This window comes from Podarcis melisellensis (assembly GCF_964234715.1).
Source record: "Podarcis melisellensis genome assembly, chromosome: 3".
Lineage (NCBI taxonomy): Eukaryota > Metazoa > Chordata > Lepidosauria > Squamata > Lacertidae > Podarcis > Podarcis melisellensis.
This window is the reverse complement of record NC_138530.1, coordinates 102,023,712-102,038,137: the sequence shown is the minus strand read 5'-3', so window position 1 is coordinate 102,038,137 and position 14,426 is coordinate 102,023,712.

Here is a 14,426-nt window from a genome sequence, read left to right as displayed (position 1 = left end):
GAGGCATCATAGACTCCAGCAAAGCTTAATTTGGAGTGGGGGGTACCTACCATACTTTTCCGTCTATAAGATGCCCCCATGTATAAGACGCCCCCTGTTTTTGGGGGGGTTAAATTTAAGAAAATGAGAGGAGATGGCACAGGTTTGTTGAGCTTTTTTGGGGGGGGGATGCCCACGGTTGTTCAGCAATTTGGGGGGAGGAATGCCGAACCGAATATCACTCACCCAACTGGCAAATGCTAACAATTGCAAGTGACGCAAGCAAAATTGCCAAAGCAGCAGCCAATCTAAAGCAGCCATTGCCGCATCCACAAATAACCCGCCTAATTGACAAAGCAGCAGCCAATAAAAAGCAGCCCTTGCAGCAGACATCATTCACCCGCCCAATCGCTAGATCCTGCTCTGTGATGCAACCAATCGCCCGTCTCCCCTCTGCACTACCCATGAATAAGACAACCCCCCCTTTTTAACTTTATTTTGGAGTAAACAAAAACCTTGTCTAATACATGGAAAATTACGGTATTTTTTAAAAAACCAAGAACAATTGCTGCATTGATACTTTGGGGCACAAATGTTTTATTTGGCTCTATTCCAGTAAGCTCCCTGCTAAGATGTCACTTTCCTTTTCACAACGACAACAGCTCCGTGAGGAGAGGACTCTACATGTTCTAGAATCATTTCCTTCATGCTAGAAACATTGGACAGATCGTGAAGCTGAGGCTCCAATACTTTGGCCACTTCATGAGAATAGAAGACTCCCTGGAAAAAACCCTGACGTTGGGAAAGATTGAGGGCACAAGGAGAAGGGGATGACAGAGGACGAGATGGTTGGACAGTGTTCTCGAGGCTGTCAACATGAGTTTGACCAAACTGCGGGAGGCAGTGGAAGACAGGAGTGCCTGGCGTGCTCTGGTCCATGGGGCCACCAAGAGTCGGACACGACTAAACAACTAAACAACAACAAGAAACATTGGTGAATACTCTGTGGAGAGTAGAAGAGAGAACTTTAGAGATTGTCTTTGGCAGAGGGAGGAGAAATGGGCATGCTTGTTTGGGGCTGGAGTTCTATGGGTGCCTGACTACTTCATTTCCTTTTAACACTGTTATCTCTCATGTTTTGCATCACACAACATGTATGACTTTCGCATGACTTGAATTTTTGATCTGCCCAAATGTTGTTTTTGAACTGCTTATCCCGTCCCCAACATGTGACTTCCCCTTTTGGGTCTGGAAAGCCCATTATATATCTAGAAAAAGCTGTATGACTATGTTTACTGGGGCTGATGTTGTAGTTGCAATCCTGTCACGGCTTAAAATTGACCACTGTTTCTTTAATGGTAAAAGAACTAAGTCAGCATGAGTCAGCGGCCTACTCATGCAACCTTTCACCAAATTGTACCTGTATATATAGAGTGGTCAATGTTGGTGGTGGTATGGGTTGGTTGGGTGGTAGAAAGCTGGTTGCGTTTGGTGTGTGTAAAAAGCTGTTGGTCGTGGTTGGAGAAGAAGACTTTTTAAGAACAAAAGCAGCAATACTCTGCAAGAATACTCTTTCTCAAAGACTCTTTTGTGCCAGCTAAGATCTGAGGACTAGGCAAAGGAGTAAAAAAGCAGGTCAGAACCTTTTCTTTTTCAAACACTGACAAATCCAATAACCTCTGGAGGGCACCAAGTTGGGAAATTTGTTGTGGGGAATGCACTGTGGCGATGACAAAATGGCTTGGATGCTCTGTAGTTCTCAGATACAAAATGTGCCTGACAACACAAAGTAGATAAAAGAAATAAAGCTCTTTAACTCAGTTTACTAATACGCACAATTATTTCTACCAATGCTGGAGTGAAAAGTGCCTAGATTAATTAAAATCAGTTGAAGTCCCTATTCTCAAACATGCATTGTCCTGGCCTGGAGGAGTCTTGTAATACGCAGCATAATATTATCTGCCATGAGATTTTTATCAGGAAACCACTGCTAGACTGCTGCACAATGCATCACTGCTTTTACCCGGGGAAGGAAAAATGGCCTTTAGCCCTCAATCAGAGCAAACGACAATTCGGATTTCTCTGGGTTGACGTTTGCTCCGATTTAGCTATAAAGAGCAAGTTTTTGCTGGAAAAGGAGTGGGGCAAGGGGAGAAACACCTGTGTTTCTAGGCATGGGACAAGTGAAAATGTGGACCAGTGGCATATTGTGGGTTGGCAGCGCACGGGGCTGCACGGTGGGTGGGAGGGAGGGAAATGGAGTATGCATGTGCATTCAACTGCCTAACAGCATCCATGTCACCCAGGATATTGCAGCCACAGAGATAAGAAAAGAAGAGGCACTCCATTGTCTGGAGAGGTTACTTCCTGGTTTGCACAGAAAAATCATTTTCAACGGAGCCCAGTGACGGAAACACACAGCTGTATTGAGGCAGCACTGGGTGTCAAAATTTTGAGCCCCTTCACAATTTTGTGTCCGGGGCGTTCTTCCCAAGGAACCATCAAAGTTGTACAGTGGTACCTCAGGTTAAGTACTCAATTTGTTCTGGAGGTCTGTTCTTAACCTGAAACGGTTCTTAATTTGAAGCACCACTTTAGCTAATGGGGACTCCTGCTGCCGCCAGGCCGCCGGAGCACAATTTCTGTTCTCATCTCGAAGCAAAGTTCTTAAACTGAGGTAATATTTTTGGGTTAGCGGACTCTGTAACCTGAAGTGTATGTTTCCTGAAGCGTATGCAACTTGAGGTACCACTGTAGTTCTAGATAGACAGGCTAAAGATCCCTGTCATCTTATCAGAGTACTATTCCCTGGATTCTCTGAGAGAATCCATGACTCATTAAATGAATATGAAATTGATATAAGCTTGTAGCATAGAAAGGACTTAACCTTTCATCACAGTATTAATCAGAATTACTGCTTAAGGATTTTAACCCTGTTACGTTAAGGCTGCAATCCTATATCTGCTTTCCTGGGAGGAAGCTCCATTGAACTCGGTGGGACTTACTTCTGAGTAGAGATGTGCTGCTACTCTGCCAAACAAATCAAGGGAATAGATTATATTGCTACTTAGAACCTTCAAATTACTGGAACATGAAAAAAAGGTGATCTTGTATTACCTATTGCCATAATTATTAACATTCATTTGGCTACTTGAGGATTGGCACTCTATTCTATTAAAGTAATAATGCAAACACTGTGTCAGATGGGGGGGGGGAGGTTTTGAATATATAATTGGTTTTCATTGTCAATAAGACTTAAAATTCCATTAGCCACACAAAAATCTGTATTGTTTTTCTAACGATTTACATAATTGGATTATCAGATTGTTTCCTCTCATTCTCTTTTTCACTCATATATATATACGAGTGAGACCTCGTCGAAACGTCGCCTAGACACCCCAACTTTTACACGGGAAGACACCCGAGAACACCCGAGAACACCAAAACCTGCATATATATACGAAAGCAAATATATATATATATATATATATATATATATGGGTAAAAAAACCCCTGGCTTTTGGTTCTTTAAAGCGATTATTTGTATGGATCTCTCCCCTTCATACTTACATTTTTCCCTTCTACGTCTGTCTGTCCAAAAGGTCAAAGGCCTGGAATGAAATCGTATTAACATCTAGTGCTGCATCTTCGTCTCTTCTCCCAAGATTTCAGCATATTCACTCACAAAAAGTTACCTAATTTGAAACTCATTTAGGGATAGCTTAACTTCTGCTTTCTGTGCTCTGGTAACCCATAGGTTGGATTACTGCAATACGTTATAAGTAGGGCAGCCTCTGAAGATGGTTCAGAAGTTTCAGCTGCTGCAGAATTTGGCAGCCAGGTTGCTCACCAGGACAAGACAGTATGAGCATATTGCACCATATTTTTCGCTCCATAAGATGCACCTAGTTTTTAGAAGAAAACAAGAATAAAAATATTCTGTGCAGAGTGTGTAAATGGCTCTCGCTTTTCTTGCTTTAAATAATAATTTATTATTATTATTATTACATGGCTTCTGTCCCGCTTTGCACAGCTCTCACTTTGATTGCCCATTTCTCCTCCCGCCTCACTATAAAGCGAGGCAACACCAGAGCAAGAAGAGGAGGAAGAGACACCAGGACAGGTGCTTTGCTGGCTTTACAGTGAGGCGGGAGGAGGGGCAGACGGGAGCCATGGCTCCGGCTGAGGAGGCATCCCTCAGCTCGCGACTGCAGTGGCAGCTGAGGGATCCCTCTGCCGCCCAGTGCATTCACTCCATAAGACGCACAGACATTTCCACTTACTTTTTAGGAGGGAAAAAATGTGTCTTATGGAGCGAAAAATACGGTAGCTTCTGGGTGGGTCCAATGCAAAGTGCCAGTTTTAACTTATAAAGCCTTTAACGTCTCAGGACTGCAGTACCTGCAGGAACGCCTCTCCTTGTATAAACGGTCCCAGACTCTGTGTTCATCACCCGAGGCTCTCCTTTGTGTGCCTCCTCCCTGTGAGGTCTGGAGGGTGGCAACATGAGAACAGGCCTTTTCTGCAGTGGCCCCTCGTTTGTGGAATGCTCTCCTCAGTGAAGTTTGCCTGGTGCCTAAAATGTAGAATTTAGGCGCCAGGCAAAAAATGTTCCTCTTCAACCAGGCCTCGGACTGATTAATATCCTGCAGCCTTTTAAATGTAATCTATAGGAAAGGGTGGGTTATTGTTGGTTTTGCTGTTTTGGTTTAAATTATTTTTTAAAAAAACATTTTGCTTGTATTTTATTCTGTGAACTTCCCTGAGATCTTTTGATGGAGGGAGGTGTATACATTCAGTAAACAAAATAAATAAATAAATCTCCCTCGAGTGTTTTCGGTGTGTTGTTTTCATATTTTGTGCATGTGTACGGTTATCCAAAGGATCGTGCATGCAAAGAATCAAGAAGGAGAAAATGTATTGCGAAGTGATCCCTGTGATCCACCACACTGGAGAGCGGAGATTTCCCTGCTCTCTGCTTTGCTCAGTTCTGCCAGGATCCACCGGCAAGGCAGTCTACCTACTGAAAGCATGAGTGGATGAAAGCTACCACTGGAGATAACTGGCATCATCATCATCAACAACAACAACAACAACAACAACAACTGTACCCTGCCCATCTGACTGGGTTTCCCCAGCCACTCTGACAACTTCCAGCATATACAACAAAGTGTGTTCTTCATGGAGAGCACGTGTTGTGGTGGGGTCTAGCAGGACACTCCCCTTTTGGTTGCTGGGTGGGATCATTTAGATGGCCAGGATTGTGATTGGGCTATATTGGGTTGTTGGGGAAAATTTGATGTTGCCAATTTGTGGGATGGCCCAAGGGTTTTATATACTTGGCATGCGGTATTGAGCGTTCTCTTTTGCTGTGTGCACCAGATCACCCGCCCACCCTCCCTAATTTAGGGCTTTTCCATTTGACCTTGCTATGCCTGTTATGGTGTCGTCTGCTTTTGGGGCAGGGGCCTGGTAGGAATTTTGTCCATTTGGCTGATTGGCTGGTGCCACTTGGTTTTTGCCTACTACTTAGCAAATCGTCACAACTTGTAAGGTTGTGGTTAGGCATTGGTTAAAAAATTGGTTGGTGAAGGGGTAAGGATTGACTGTGCCTGCCCCTCCAATGCGGCCGCTGCAAGGCTATTCTGTTAAAGGAATCCAGGGGCTCGATATGCTTTTGTCCTAATCCCTGGCAAGGGGCTTGGGCCACGCAAGCCCCTGGGAGCATGCAGAGAGAGGTGAGGGTCTGGTGCCCAGCTCCATTCTCTCCCCAAAATGTTTTCCCTTACTGGCTTTCGCAGGGTTGCGGATGTCAGTTCTGTCCCTGGGCGGGGACAGATAGTTGTAACCAATGCCTAAGCAACCACTCACATTATGTATTTTAATAAAGTTGTAGCCAAAATTATGCCAAAAACCTTAAACAAAAATTCTGTGTGAATTGTGATTTATTTTGGGGAGGTGGCTTGGGGATCTTGACACGCAACATAATTAACCATAAACATTAAAAACTGTATTTTCAAATTGTATTTTTGTGGGTGTGGACGGGCACAGCCGAGCTGCTCAGGGATTCCCTGGATGCGAAGCCATCCCATCTACTGGCAATGGGCCCAATTTGGCCCTGTCTCCTGTACCAGTCTGGACTTGATGCAGTGAAAATGGCACCTTTAGACCCAATATGGTTTCAGTGTTTATGGAAGTTCCTTTCCTTGATTCAGTCCAGGATTCCAGAATGCTCTGGGATAAAGGAATCCCTTTGGCCCCAACTGCTCTCTTTACCGTCTAGTCTGGCGAAGAGTTTTGAAGAACTCGGAAGCTTGCACACTATTTTATTGGTTTAATACAGATTTACACACAAACACAGGGTTTTTAGATTCAGGTAGGTAGCCGTGTTGGTCTGATGCAGTTGAAATAAATTAAAAAATTGTCCAATAGCACCTTAGAGACCAACTAAGTTTGTTCTGGGTATAAGCTTTCGTGTGCAGGCACACTTCTTCAGATAGGTTTTTAATTTCATCTTTTTTATTAAACAGGGTAATGGGGAGAGACACTGTAATCACTTAACGTTCCTTGGGTCACCTCTGCTTGGAACTCTCTGGAAATGGATGAGGCAAAACTGAAGTATCCGACTTTGCCTATCTCTTATACTCACAGATTCCTTCGAGCGCCTGAGCGAGAAGTTAAAATGAAGCCTAACAAGACCCACTTTTTAGAGATCAAATGAGTGGAACTCTTCTTGGAAATCTGTTACAGGGCACAGATTTGATTTGCATGCAGGATTGACTTGGAAAGGGGCATTGTTAATATTTCTTCATCTAAATTCAACCCTTTCCCCAGCCTTTCAGCCAGAAGACCATCACACTTCACGAGCCTTTAAACCTAGGAGAAAATGCCGTTCAGTTATTATAAATCAAGCACACTATCATTTCCAAAAGGCAAGCTAAGCTAAGCCTACCTAATGTGAAAGCTTCAAGGGAGCGCCCAAAATCACACTCAGTTTTGCAGTAGGTGCTTTTTTTAAAAAAAATCCCAGCGCTATTCCCTGCACTGTCTAATTTTTTACAAATTAAGCAGATAAGAAACATACATGGGTGTATACCCACTCACAATCAAATGCAAATTCCCCACGTTTTCTTTTCTTGGGTGGAAATGGTAGACTTACTTCTTACATATTGAAAAAAGAATTTGCTTGTAAAAATGGACTGCTTTTAGAGGAACCAGTCATTTCTCTCTCCTTTTTTTTTTAAAAAAAAACGTGTTCTCCCTAGCAGAGAGCGTGTTTTGCGGTGGGGGATACAAGCCACCCCATTGTTGCTGGGCGGATTTGTGGAGGGACCCAGGAAGTGAATTGGTTAATCGGGTCACTGGGGAGAACTGCTTGTTGCCAATTTTGAAGGAGGGGTCAGAAGTTTTAAATACTGGTCACCTAACTTTGAGCGTTCTCTTGGCTGCTTGCACCAGATCACCTGCCCACCCTCCCTGTATTGCGGGGGTTGTTCGCTTGACCTTGCTATGCCTGTCATGGGGTTGTCTGCTTTGAGGCGACTTGTCCATCTGGCTGATTGGCTGGTGCCATTTGGTTTTGCCTACTGCGTAGCAAATTGTCACAACTTGTAAGGGTTGGCGGTTAGGCATTGGTTCAAATTGGTTGGTGGAGGGGTAAGTGCCTACCCCTCCGATGGTGGTGCGGAAAGGGAATTCCATTAAAGGAATCCAGGGGCTTGCCATTCTTTTCGTCCTTGTCCCTGGCATCAGACTTGGGCCGTGCAAGCCACCAGGAGCATGAGGGTGAGAAGTGAGGGACTGAGGCCCAGCTTCATTTTCTCCCCAAAATTTGTTTCTCTGACTGGCTTCTGCTGGAATCCGGAAGTCAGTCCTGTCCCCTGGGCAAGGACAGATAGTCGGAACCAATGCCTAAGCAACCACTCACTTGGATGTATTTAAATAAAGTTGTGGCCAAAATAGTGCCAAAAACCCAAACCAAAATTTATGTGTGATGTGTGAGTTATTGGGGGGTGGCTTGGGGACCTCGACACACAACAAACAAACACATGCCTCCTAATTGGAAGAAGCAATGACTAATGTCAGCAGCAATCCTAAATGCACTTTCCTGAGAGTAAGCCCCATTGAATTCAATGAGGTTTACTGTTGGGTAGAAATGTACATGGTTGTGCTGGTAGAGATGTAGGGATCAGGCACCTACGAGGACCAGAAATTCTGGGACATTTCTACATCAAGAATGTCCAGTGTTTCTTATTGTTGGTTATTATCTGTTAATAACCAGAAGCGGGGGGAAAGACCAGTTGTCATGAACAGTCTGAATAGTTCTGGCTTGTTTTGCAACATTCCTAGCAATCCTGTTTATCTTTAACTAGAAGTAAGCCCCACTGTGTTTAGTAGGGATTATGTCTAGGTAAGCTGCAACCTTAATATAGTTAAGAATAATGAAATTCTGTTGACTTTATCAGGCTTACGATGATATATACTGTACACATATATATGACAGAGAATCTTCCTAAGAAGAGGCACTGGATATATTCTATTCATGTGTATCACTTTTCTAGCTTTATTTAGCTCCTGTCTTCTACTCGCTGACAGAATCTGAAAAGCATTTAATAAACTGTACTGGGTTTTTCGAAGACCCCAAGCGACTTCAGCAAATAGCGTACCTTTATGAGAGATAGGAGTCGAATTTCTCAGTGTGATTTTGAACGTGTGAGGGCCCTTGAAAGAATGGTTTGCAAAGAATTGGAGGTTCCTTCACTATGCCATTTTGAACCATTGCATTATCTGGATGCTATCTGCCATGTAGCTTGGTGTCTTATATAAACTCTCACAGCAGCCTCACTGCAGCACTTATCCCTGTCCATGTTTGTGATATGCATCCTCATTGTGTCAGCACTTTGTCAAGCAGCTCCCTTGGATACCTTTGCAATGAGAATCCAGGGACCGGAGGTAAATTTCTTGATAATTCCATTCTAGAGGGGTTGTTGTTGTTGTTTAGTCGTTTAGTCATGTCTTACTCTTCGTGATCCCATGGACCAGAGCATGCCAGGCACTCCTGTCTTCCACTGCCTCCCGCAGTTTGGTCAAACTCATGCTGGTATCTTCGAGAACATTGTTCAGCCATCTCATCCTCTTTCATCCCCTTCTCCTTGTGCCCTCAATCTTTCCCAACATCAGGGTCTTTCCCAGGGAGTCTTCTCTTCTCATGAGGTGGCTAAGTATTGGAGCCTCAGTTTCAGGATCTGTCCTTCCAGTGAGCACTCAGGGCTGATTTCCTTAAGAATGGATCAGTTTCATCTTCTTGCAGTCCATGGGACTCTCAAGAGTCTCCTCCAGCACCATAATTCAAAAGCATCAATTCTTCGGCGATCAGCCTTCTTTATGGTCCAGCTCTCACTTCCATACATCACTACTGGGAAAACCATATCTGAGGCTCCAATACTTTGGCCATGACAGAGGATGAGATGGTTGGACAGCTACCAGCATGTGTTTGACCAAACTGCTGAAGGCAGTGGAAGACAGGAGTGTGGTGTGCTCTGGTCCATGGGGTCACGAAGAGTCGGATATGACTAAACAACAACAAAACCTCAATACCAGGCTGTAATGTGTCATTGAACTATGATAATGCCTCTTGCTCATCTGGATGGAGAGAGGCAGCATCTGTTATGTTATCGTTAGTATGTAGAGTACTGTGCAAAGGTAGGTGTGTCACCTGTTGCTCCACCCACTTTTTACTTCAAGCCCCACCCATGAGTGTCATGGGTCCCCCCCCAGAATGTTGTCCATGAGGCAGTGAAAAAGTTTCCCCAGCCCTGGGTTAATGGATAGAACAGGTCTGCTCTGTCAAGGATTATAAACCTTGGAAGAAATAATTATGGGCAGGAGGAGTTACTCCAAAGGCAACACATACTCATACAAGCACACAAATGTATCCACAGTCAGCTTTATAAACTGTTTCTCAGCCTGAGGCTACCGAGGGAGGTTTTGCTCTTTCTTTCCTTTTGGAACCACTGTGGAATATTTCTGAATTAACTAGACCGGATAAAACATGGAGCTGTGGTTGATATGTGAACTCTTGTGATGAGGGAATTTTTGGTAGTAATACCTGCAGTAAATATAATTCCTCACTACAGTAAAAGAGCAGGGCAATTTTCTTAAGAATTGAACTTGCTGAACAGGGCTACTACCATCAGGTAGCTCATATTACAGTTTGAAGTTGAAAGTATTGCTGGGGATATATCTATATCTATATTTATATATAATATCTATCTATCTATCTATCTAATCTATCATCTATCTATATGGGGGCGCGGGTGGCGCTGTGGGTTAAGCCACAGGGCTTCCTGATCAGAAGGTTGGCGGTTCAAATCCCCGCGATGGGGTGAGCTCCTGTTGTTCAGTCCCTGCTCCTGCCCACCTAGCAGTTTGAAAGCACATCAGAGTGCAAGTAGATAAATAGGTACCGCTCCAGCGGGAAGGTAAACGGCATTTCTGTGAGCTGCTCTGGTTCGCCAGACCCAGCAGCTGCACACCGGCTCCCTCAGCCAATAAAGCGAGATGAGCGCCACAACCCCAGAGTTTTCCACGACTGGACCTAACGTTCAGGGGTACCTTTATCTCTATCTCTATCATCTCTATCTCTATCTCTATCTCTCTATAATCTGTCTGTCTAAACCCTTCATTGACAGAATATTGAACTTTGTTAAAAAAATAAATAAATTACTGTTTGTTTCCATTGTTTCTGATGAGCCATTTCTTCTTAGGGCTGATTTTTTTTTCCTGCAGTGATCATAGCCAATTAAGTGCCATGTAGTTCCCACATGGGAAGGTGGACCTCACTACATGGTTTAGCTAAACATAGTTGATAGGGGGAAGGACTCTAATAGCTGAGTGGTAGAGCATCTGTTTGCACATAAGAGGATCAATATTCAGTCCCTGACATTCTAGGTAGGACTGTGAAGGACTCCTGCCTGAAATTGTGGAGAGCCACTGCTAGGCACTGTGGTAGATCAACCAATGGCTTGATTCAGTATAAGGCAGCTTCCCATGTTATTATTCCTAGCATCGTAAGACACAAATAATTCATGGTGAGGGAAATGGTTGACTCACACAGGTGGTCCTAGTTAACCAAACATCATATAGCAGCAGCCTTTCTCAAACTTGCCGTTGTTGGACTACAACTCCCATCATCCCTAGCTACCATGACCAGCAGTCAGGAATGATGGGAATTGTAGTCCAACAACAACTAAGGACCAAACTTTGAGAATGGCTGTTATATAGCAGAAGGTAAAAGGTATAAAGAACCCCTAGACGGTTAAGTCCATTCAAAGGCGACTATGGGGTTGCAGCGCTCATCTCGCTTTCAGGCCGAGGGAGTCGGCGTTTGTCCACAGACAGCTTTCTGGGTCTTGTGGCTAGCATGACTAAACTGCTTCTGGCGCAACAGGACACTGTGACATAAGCCAGAGCGCACGGAAACGCCGTTTACCTTCTCACCACAGCGGTACCTATTTATTTACTTGCACTGATGTGCTTTCGAACTGCTAGGTTGGCAGGAGCTGGGACAGAGCAACGGGAGCTCCCCCCATCATGGGGATTCGAACCACCAAACTTCTGATCAGCAAGCCCAAGAGGCTCAGTGGTCACTACACCTAGTACACATAGGTGTGGCTACATTCTAATGTCTCCAAAGACCTTCCGGAGTGATAACACTTCTTCCTGAACACGTAATGCATTTTGCCTCCCTTTGAAACAAGAACGCAAAAACATGCTGAGGAAAGGGGTGTGGTTCAGTGCTGACAAAAATAATTGTGAAAATGGGTGTCCGCTTAGGTGAGCTGGGGAAGAAATGTTGTCCCAAGTAGGCTTATTAAAAAGCTTATAATTGCCCGCGATAGTTTTCTCAAAACGTGTTGAGTACCAAATTCTATTTGCACCGTTCTCCTTGTTGTTGCTTCTGGAAATTGTTCCCTCTTTCGCCTCAGCTGAATCACGTTAATTTAGAATCTAAAATGCAGTGCTGAGCTCTGAACTCTATTAAGTTAATAGGAGTTCTGTCATTTACTTCAGCGCTCTCAGAATTTCACCATAGGCATCCACAATCACAGCTTTAAGAGTTTATTTTCCCAACCATTATCTGGCATAATCACGATTATATAACACAGGTCATGTTAATTAGCAGAGCAATTTTTTCTTTTGTTTACATTTGGAATTATCAGGATTTGATCAAAGGCCAGAAGGATATGGTTTGATATTGCAAATCTTAGCCTTGAAAGTAATCAGGTAAGAAAAATTAATGCCAGAGAGATTATGGAGTTTCCAGCATTGTTAGCAGGGTTTTATTTTCTTTCTTTTTTTAAGGATTAAATAAATATGTGTTGGTTATGGCATAAGACCAGATAAAGAAGATAGCTTTAGTATCGAATTTGTCAACGTGAAAGTTGAAAATGTTAATTTGCAGTAATTAACAAACTAAAACAAACAACAAAAAGCTCATGGGACTGTGTGATGGGCTGCTTTCCTGTTTGTTGTTGTTTTGCTGTAACACCAGATATTTGTCATTAATTTGCATGTTGCCAACACTCTGACTCGATAGCAGCAGGAATAATTTAGATGACAATTCCCTTTCTACCCTTGCTGAAAGGGGCTTAAAATCAATTCTCATTTACTGTGGAAAGTCCTTGTGAAAACAAAAAGTTGCATTTGGCGGCGGGTGGCCAATCATACCTCTGTTCCTAACAGTCTGTTCTGTGACACTGGCTTCTAAGGACCAAGCATGATTGACTGCCTTCCATCATGGCTGATCCAATATAGAACAATTGTCACCCAGTGTTCTTTCCTTATATATCAAGTAGACCCACAGTCTAGTGATGTATGGAAGTGAGAGATGGACCATAAAGAAGGCTGGTTGGCAAAGAATTGATGATTTTGAATTATGGAGCTGGAGAAGACTCTTGAGAGTCCCATGGACTGCAAGAAGATCAAACCTATCCATTCTAAAGGAAATCAGCCCTGAGTGCTCACTGGAAGGACAGATCGTGAAGCTGAGGCTCCAATACTTTGGCCACCTCATGAGAAGAGAAGACTCCCTGGAAAAGACCCTGATGTTGGGAAAGATGGAGGGCACAAGGAGAAGGGGACGACAGAGGACGAGATGGCTGGACAGTGTTCTCGAAGATACCAGCATGAGTTTGACCCAACTGCGGGAGGTAGTGGAAGACAGGAGTGCCTGGCATGTTGTGGTCCATGGGGTCACAAAGAGTTGGACACAACTAAATGATGAAACCAACAACAAGACCCACAGTCAAATGTTGCAGTGTGTCTTCACTTCCTAGCAGAAATGTCCTGCTCTTGTTCAGAGTTCCAGCCAGCCAACCATCTCACATTTCTCAGTTGCCCCATCTTGGTTCCATTTCTGCCACCACCCCCGAGTTTGCTATTAGAGGGAGTGATTAAATTGTTACATTTTGGGTCGTCTGTCGAGCTGTCATCTAGAAGTCAAACTACAGCGATCACTACAGTATTTAAAGCTCTACATGCCTATTCTAGCATAATCTGTCATGCTGGGAACATCTAAAATTATTGATTGCGAAATGTTCACGCTCTTGAAACATTAAAGTTTAATATTTCAAGGAATAGACTGTTAGGCAAACAATAGGATTTAAACCTTCATGCTGGCTGGCACTGATGGGAGTTGTAGTCTGTAAGCAACCGGACGGCACCCCATTGACTATATCTGTTTAGAGGGTAACAATGTTTAATGTTTGATATTTTACTATGATTTATATATGCTGTAAGATGCCCAGTGTGGCTGGGGAAACCAAGCCAGATGGGTGGGCTATAAATAAAATAATAATAATAAAATTAAAATTACTATTATTAAGAACTTAACTCCCAAGGCTTGCACAACATTTCTCCCTCTTGGGGCCGTACTATACAGTACATTAAAGATGTGCTGGCTGGGTTTTTAAATACCAGAAAGCAAATAGTGATCACCGTATTTTTCGCTCCATAGGACGCACCAGCCCATAGGACGCACCTAGTTTTTTGGGGGGGGAAATAAAGAAAAAAAATATTTCTTCCCCCCCCCCCCGAGCTTCCCCCGACCCCAGCCCCCAGAACAGGCAGCTCTCCGCAAGCCTTGAGAGACCGGGGCGACTTCCCACCGGGCTCCCACGGCTTGCAGATATCTGCCTGAAGCCCAAACCAGGTTGGGGAACAGTGGGATGGCGGCGCTGCGCCTCCCCGCTGTCCCCGGAGATTGTGGGGCTGGCAGCGGGGAGAAGCCTTCTTCTCCCCACCGCCAGCCTTCAGACCAGGTCTGGGGACAGCGGGAAGGCGTGCCCCGTGCTTCGCGCTGCAGGCTGCTGCCCGCTAGCCATGCGAGCCTGCGGGAACGTCCGGCGGGCTTGCAAGGCTTGCGGATAGCTTCCTGAAGCCTGGAG